This window comes from Macrobrachium rosenbergii, chromosome 8, assembly GCF_040412425.1.
Source record: "Macrobrachium rosenbergii isolate ZJJX-2024 chromosome 8, ASM4041242v1, whole genome shotgun sequence".
In the NCBI taxonomy this organism is placed as follows: domain Eukaryota; kingdom Metazoa; phylum Arthropoda; class Malacostraca; order Decapoda; family Palaemonidae; genus Macrobrachium; species Macrobrachium rosenbergii.
Window position 1 is genome coordinate 27,062,583 of NC_089748.1, and position 8,381 is coordinate 27,070,963.

At 36.7% G+C, this 8,381-nt stretch overlaps 1 long non-coding RNA gene across 1 annotated transcript in view; it reads right to left on the minus strand.

Moving 5' to 3' along the window:
- The window catches only part of LOC136840635 (uncharacterized), an 8,047-nt gene extending 340 nt beyond the window's left edge, over positions 1-7,707 (minus strand). The window contains exons 1-2 of the long non-coding RNA XR_010853682.1: positions 7,584-7,707; positions 1-1,916 (exon numbers count right to left, since the gene is read on the minus strand). The exon at positions 1-1,916 is cut by the window's left edge and continues 340 nt beyond it. This is a non-coding gene — a long non-coding RNA (uncharacterized lncRNA). The remainder of the gene's footprint in view (positions 1,917-7,583) is intronic.
- Between the last annotated feature and the right edge of the window lie 674 nt (positions 7,708-8,381).

Consider the following 8,381-nt stretch of genomic DNA (forward strand, 5'->3'; position numbering starts at 1 on the left):
TTCAATTTACTTGGTCCCATGACTCATCATTTTAAACTATCAACATCGTGTCTCTCTCTCTCTCTCTCTCTCATAATCCCGATCAGTGAATCTCATACTTATTCACTGCATAACATCACTCGGTCACCTACCTGCATTGACTACAATGCAAGTAGATAACCAACTCAACTTGACTATAGTCAATTACTTCAATTTCAATAATTTCTATTAACAAGTGATAAATGCAAACAAGACTTAAGTATGAATTTATATATCACATACTCAAACTAAATGCAGAAAATTATGGCAAAGTAAATATATCAAATGCCTATTACTCTCTGGTTATCAATTGTAAAAAAATAAAAAAATCAATCATCAAATGTTCAAGTGCAAGTCAATGGTAAACGCTATCACTCTCTAGGAAGGATTCTGTCCATCATGTCCTTGATTATGGTAAGCTTATTCAGTATCAATTTCCTGACAATCATAAAAGAAATGAAAGCAAACAGTACCAAAAGAATGACATTTATGAATGACATGATAGGAGAAATCTCGGTCTTATATATATGAAAGAAAGTATGAACCTCTTCTAGCTTTGTGAATGTCTCTAATTCCAGTTCTGAAAGTTGAAATTCGTTAATAACTGCAAACTGATGTACACTTTTACTGAAATTCAAACTGTATGTCGTGAAGACTGTAGGTTTGTAATACAAATTATGTAAAATGACCAGTTCACAAGCAGATGAAAATGAGTGTACGTTAATGAAAACTACTTCTGTTTTGTTTGACTTACAGTCAATCTTAGCATTCAATCTGTTTGCTGAGAACACAAAAATTTCATCATCAATGATTTGAGCCTTGAAAGTTTCTGTAAACGGTATATATTTACAATGGTTCTTACCATTCTTGTTGTTTACAAGATCATCTAAGCAATGAAGAGCACTCAGTGGTTCATAGAAATTCACAATGTTACAAACATATACACCATCATTAAGCATGACACATTCCCTGAATTTATGTTCGGGAATTTCAGTCACTAGGAAAGAATCATGCTGCAAGGCAAAGTGTCGAACTGTTCCTTCTAGTACAATGGACTTATTATCTACTACCATTGGGAATGGATAGACTGACATCAATGAGTTGACGTCTGGATTGTTGAAAGGGATCACTAGTATAATTTGATTGGCTATCACTTTCACTGTGATCAGGCCATAATAGTCCACTATATTTTCTACTAGTGGCTTCAAGTGATTGTTCACAACACATTTCTGAATAATGGCTTCAATTTCACTAGGGTTATCAGAAAAGGCGACAGCAGGTTTTTACCTGCCATCATGATTGCATTGAGTAATTCCTTGTATTCCAGAAGGAAATTACTTGTTTCTATGAGCAGTTGCTCCATCATTTCTGTTTGATGGATTCTAGCAATTTCTGATGAAACATTATGGAGGGCACTATTCACAAATTCTTTCAGCACTGTGATCATTTTCTGATTTTGATTGACATTTCCTATTACTTTATTATAGACAGTACCCTGCTCAGAAGCCCAATTTTCAAGTTGTGCCACTCTTTCCTTTAGCCTTTCAACGTTACCATCGGTCGCCACTCCAAAGAGATTATGTAAAGCGACGCCTATAAAGGGTATGAGTGATCGCTTTACTACTTTCCTTGGCATAACACTATCGATGTCCCTCTGCAACTTGGAGAGCATGTCGTACAAATTTCTATCTTGGACACTTTGTAATCCTGCCTGTATCTGATTGCTCAGCTGGACTAACTGCTCTCTCTGATCGATAATGGAGTCCGTCTGGATCTTAACAATGGCTAGGTCCTGTATCATCTTAACCTTGCCATGTTCCTTGATGATGGCTCCCTTCCTTAGTTGTACGAGTGAGTTCACAATTTGACTCACTGCCAACCACCATACAATCCATTTGCTGAAATAATGTTATCAAGCAGTAAAAATCTTATCAACTACATTTGTTTACCATTGTACTTGCCATTACCTTCTTCTCAAATTATACCTTGGGGTCATTGAAGATTCTATTTTATTATCTATCTTATCTTTATTGGACAAATCTTTTAACTGGGTAGACGACCAAGGTTCTGAATGAACTACTTTAATGTGGTTCCAATGTACAATGGATTCTTTCAAGGTAATTTCATGCATTAACTTGAATTTATTCAACTTCAAAACTTCTAAAACTCTATATGGACCTCGAAATTTTGGTGATACTTTAATATTAGGTCCTTCAAGAACATGATTGAGTACATAAACTTGCTGTCCTACCTTTAACGAGGGTATGGTGGATCTGTTATTGTAATACTTACTAGATTTTTTATGTAACTCCTTTAATCTAGCCCTGGTGACTTTAACGGTCTCGTACGTACGTCTTGTCTTCCAAGCAATATAGTCCTCGTAGTTGTACGTACGTCTGGGTGGTGCGGCATCATCCAAAAGTGAATTTGGCATTCTCTTTTGGTAGCCATACAATAGGAAATGAGGAGTTTCTCCTATTGATTCATTTACTGTGTTGTTTAGAGTAAATTGTATGTCTTCGAGAGTCAAGTCCCAGTCTTCAGTGCTAGGGGTTACCAATGTTTTCAGAACATCCTTTATCTTGCGATTTGTTCTTTCTACTGCTCCATTTGAGCTTGGCTTATATGCTGTTATTTGACATTTCTGTATTTCATAAAAGTCACACAATTTTGTTAGAATGTCACTAGTAAATTCAGCAGCATTGTCTGAGAGCAAAACTTGAGGACATGAATGTCTGGTTATAATTCTAGACTTAAAGGCTTCTGCCACCGTTGATGCTTCTCTGTTTCTAGTTGGAACAATTTCTACGTATCTGGTCAAATAGTCAATGAAAACTAAAATCTGTTTATTTCCTCTGATGGTGTTCGGGAATGGACCTAAGAAATCCATTGTGACTACTTGAAAAGGATTTAATTCTGAAGGATACATTTCCAGAGGAGCCTTGACGTTGACATTCCCTTATGTATATTACATAGGGTACAATTCTGAACAAATCGAGTAGCATCTTCACTACATCGAGGCCAAAAATAGTTTCTAGTGATTGTTCTACATGTTTTCTTAATTCCAGGATGTCCTGATAACTTGTATGAATGGGTTAGTTCTAAAACGTCTTGTATTAGTGTATTAGGAATGTACAAACGTGAACAAGCATTTGGTTCGTCTGAAGTCTTGTACAATAACCCATCTATCAATTGAAACTCTGAATTTTTCTCACCTTGCAAGAGGTTACCAATTACTTCCTTTATTCTAGAATCCTTTTGTTGTTCTTGACGAACTTTGTCTAAATCTAAGTCTGTGATTTGACAACTGAAGGCGAAATTATGAGTGGTAATTTGTTTCTCGTTCTCTTCTTGTGATCTAGATAAGGCGTCAGCTAATGTGTTATATTTACCAGGTATGTATCTAAATTCTGGGGCAAATTCTAATACGCTAACGAACCATCTATTGAACTTCATATTATTGGTAAAAGCCCTTTTCTTGAAAAGATCACAAATGGGTTTATGATCTGTAAGAACATTAATTTTATGTCCTAGCAAAATGTGTCTAAATTTCTGTAATCCCCAGACTAATGCCAAACATTCCCTTTCTGTTGTACTGTAATTTCTTTCAGCTGCATTCAAAACTCTACTGGCATAGTATACAGTCCTCATCCTTGTTTTATCCTTTTGCATCAAGACGGCACCTAGTCCTGTACTTGAAGCATCACAGGCTAAGTAGAATTCCTTCTCGAAGTCTGGATAAACTAGGATAGGATCTGTTATCAACATATCCTTTAGTGTTTTGAACGCTGCTTCCTGTTCATCTTTCCACTCATAGCTAGCATCTTTCCTAGTTAACTCAGTTAATGGTTTTGCTATGGTAGCAAATCCCTTTATGAAAGGTCGATAATATCCTACCATACCTAGGAATCTTCTTAGTGCCTTCAAATTTCTTGGGGCTGGATAGTCTACAATAGCCTTAATCTTTCCTTCTTGCATTTTCAAACCATGTTCACTGATAACATGTCCTAGATATTCTAGAGATTTCTTCAGAAACTGACATTTCTTAATTTTTACCTTTAAACCGGCCTTTCTGAGCCTATCTAATACTAATTCTATTGTCTTGAAATGACTCTCTACATCCTTACTAGCAATTATTACATCATCAAGATAAACCGATACGTCTTCAACATCTCCCAAGATTTGCAGCATTAAACGTACAAACGTTAAAGGAGCTGAAGTAAGACCAAACGGCATTACCTCAAATTGCAAATGTTCTTTATGAGTACTGAATGCCGTGAGATGCTTGGATTCTTCATCGAGAGGAACTTGCCAATATCCACTCAGTAAATCGAGGCTAGAAAAAACCTTGGCACCTCCTAATTGAGCTAGCATGTCACTAATGACTGGCATTGGCATTCGATCGGGGATGGTGTGGAATTCAATTTTCGGTAATCAATTACCATCCTCCATGTACCGTCTTTCTTTGGAACTAGCAGTAAAGGTGAATTATAAGGTGACTTAGAAGGTATTACAACTCCATCTTCCTTCATCTCTTCAACCATCTCGTCTACAATGGGTCTTTGACTTATTGGAAGTTTGTAGTTAGGTATATAAAAAGGTCTAGCACCATCTTCTATGACTATTTTGTGCTGCAGGACATCTGTCCTTCCTAACTTATCTCCTGTTACTGCTACAACACTCCTATATTTCTCTAATATCTGTATTAACCTGTCCCTACAATGAGGAAAATCTGTATTATTTACTTCCCCTTCTAATTTAACTCTTGTGTCAGCTACAGAGACAAATGCTTTTTCACTTAGGGTTAGTAAAGGGTTAGTAATCACAATTCCCTTACAGAATTCTATGCCGGCATGCAATTCTAGTCTCTTGTCAGAATAATTATACACATAAGTCGTACAATTTCCACCATTAAGTCTTACTAGGAATTGTCCATTTTCACAAAGTCTGGTAAGTCTTCATTAACTAATAACACATCTGTATCACCTAGGTTTTTATCTGTTACAATTCTAAGACAAACCTTTGTCAGACCTTGTGGATGCAGTATAACGCTATTGTTTAATTTGAGTTTTACAAGATTATCATCGGCAGTACTAACTAAGCAGATCTCTTCTGCATTCTGTGCATCGGCAGTGTAACAGACATCAGTATCATCTGAATTTTCATCTTGTAGTATCACAGAACCTATCTCTGTCATTTTTAGGTTGCCTAACAGCAACACCTCATTGAGATACTTCTCTTCCGTATCTTCTCTTATTATTAAGTGACTACAATCTATTAGCGTGTCAGGATCGTCAGGTTGGGAAAAAGAACTAAGTTCTTCGGAGGTATCTACTTGTCGTGCACTTGAGTTATCAGGTTCATACCTGCTATCTGAGAATTCCTCCTGAGTGGCTTCTAGGCTTTTAAAAGTAGTTTGTCTATCTTCTTCTATTTCTTCTATCATTGAATTTCTACTCACTGTCCTACCCGGGTTAGCATTAAATTCTATTTCTATCTGTTGGATGTCTACTTCTTCAGATGAGGCTGTCTCAGGTAAAGTGATCAAGTTTATCTGAAACTGTTCCTCTTCTTCAAGAGAGCAAACATTTCCTCTATCAATTTCCTTGATAGTTACTCTTCCATTGCTACAATCTAGTGTAATTCCACATCTTTTCATAGCCTGGAAGGAAAATAGAGCTTGAGCTGGAAAATATTTCTCTTCCAACACCACAAACTCTTCCCTGTATTTCTTATTTAGAATTTCTATCTCTAAATTGACATTGCCTATAGCCCTTATTTGCTTTCCAGCGATCCCCTTTATGGTCCTATAGGATTCTCTCATTTGGGAAAGCTCACAACCTATATGTTTTGTTAAAGTGCCTTTATCTATGATACTTACAGTACTGCCTGTATCCAACAATATGGAACTCAGTACACCTTCTAAGTGTACTTGTATGATAGGCAACTCTTCCTGACACGTATTAAAATTCTTTACAGAAAACACTATTTCATTACTTCGAGTAATGTCTGTTGGGGACACATCCTTATTCACTGTCACTATTTCTTTCTGTAAGGATGGACCTTTCTGCTGCACTCTCTGTGATTGTCACTGAGAATCCCCTTGATTTGGGTTACTGGGGAGGTATTTTGATTATTAGGCTGAGTACTTTGGTTATTTTGAGACCCTGAGAATTTCCCTGTTTGTTGTACCAACAGTTTTGGATCAAATGTCCTGTCTTATTGCAATTCGAACACCATTTGTTTCTTCTACAATTCTGGGTTGTATGGTTGTTATAACCACAATTTCCACAACTTTGTCTCTGCCTACTGAACTGTGGCCTATTATTCCCTGAATTTTGGCCTTGACTAGCTCCCCTCTGTCCAGGAGTCCTGTTATTTCCACTGTTATTTCCATTAGTTCCAGTGGTATTCCCATTGTTACCTCTATTTGGCGGCCTACCTTGATTGTTTCTATTTGATTGATTAAATCTCCTATTGTTGTTCCCACCATTTCTATCAAACGAATTTCTATTTCCCTGATACCTAGACCTAGCTTGCCCTGATTGGTTTCTATTGGACTGATTGCTATTATTTCTTGGGTTTCCACTAGCTACGGTTCCCGTAAAATCTGCACTACTACTTGATGAATTCTGTTTTACTTTCCTTTCTATGTACATCAAGGTTTGTACAATTCCATCATTTGGCTTCCTATCACAGTACTTCTTTAAGGCTACTCTTTCTTCCTTACCCAAAGCATCGTAGATTGGTCCTAATGACATATATCTAAGTACCTTGGATATACTAGCTAAATCTGTTTCATCATCATCAAATTCATCCTTCCTTCCAACAACAATTCCTACAGCTTTCATATCTGTCGTCACTCTATCTATAGCTTCTTCTACTCTAGTGGCTAAAACTAAGTGATTACCCTCATATTTCTGATGATGGAAAGTTCCTATGTTATACCATGGATCTTTCTGTGCTTCTGGTTGCCAAAATTGTAAGCACTGTTTCTTGAATTCGTTAAACAGAGTAATATTCCTAAAAGTACTGAATGCAGAACTGTATGTGCATCACCATGTTCCATACTAACATACAAGAGTGCTTCGTCTATTTTCTTTCTCTCATCTGTGATACCAGCAGCTGAAATTCTGCTTTCTGTGTCTGCTATCCATCGATTTACACCATATTCTTCTAATCTCCTTTTATCTACATTACTTGGGTTTACCGTTCCACAAAATCTAGTGGCTTGGGTTATTACGGCTTGCGCCATGTTGGGATTTCTAGGTACAATGGAAGTTATTGGGTTAGTGGTTACAACTGAAGGGTTAGGCGCACTCGGTAAACTAAGTGGGGGACCTTGACTACGAGAACGTCTGGGTCTAGTATTACTAGGATCAATTGGTCTAGAAAGTCGTTCAGGTACAGGTCTTAGGTTATATGGAGTCTGGTCTTCGCTTCTTGTCTGTTGCAGTCGGGCGATAACTTCGTCCAAAGTGTTATTCATATTAATTCATAAAATATTCAATGATTCCAAGAATGAAAAATTGAAAAAAAAATTAATTTGAGAATCAGGTACTTACTTCAATTGCATGTTTGCTGAGTTGACTGTATCCTTCTATACAAAAAAATTCAAATTTTTCCTAACTCATTCCTTCATAGGACTCTCTCACAATCTGAAAAAGTCTGATATTAGTCTTATGTATACAATTGTTTGGGTTCCACTGCAAAATGCTGCGCCAAGTGTTTAACAATAAAATTTATTATAGAATTATTTAAACAGAATTGTCTCTATCACCAAGTGAACGAAAATTTCTATTTCGTAAAAAAAATTACTAAATATGAGGAAAAAAAAATTTTTTTTTCCTTCGTACAACAATAAGGAAATACTATTCAGAACATTATTCAAAAGAAAAATAATTTACTTAAATTATTTATGTTAAAAAAAATTACTTGCGCACTGCAGGGAAAAATAATTATATAAAATTTCACGCACACAAAAAAAATTTAATTATTCACAGAGAAAAAAAATTCTCTTGATAATTCCCCGATACTAGGAATGAATGTTTACTATTCAATTAGCTTCGTGTCGCCTTGCACTTGAAGATCGCGCTGATTGCACTTGAGCGCAATTTGTCGTTAGCATCCAGCGATAATTCGGCACAGCTCGGCCGACTTCCAGTCCGTACTTGCTGAATTTGGCGAAGAAAAATTTGGAATCCCTTCCAAATTGTTGATTGAAGACGTTACTTCCTTTCTCCGGAGGCGGTTATCAACGCGTTGACTTCTAAACTTTATCGCCGTTCCGAATTCTTCACTCTCTTTCGTCGCCGTCTTCCGCTCTCATTCGTCGCCGTCGTCGTCACTGCTCTGCTACCGCT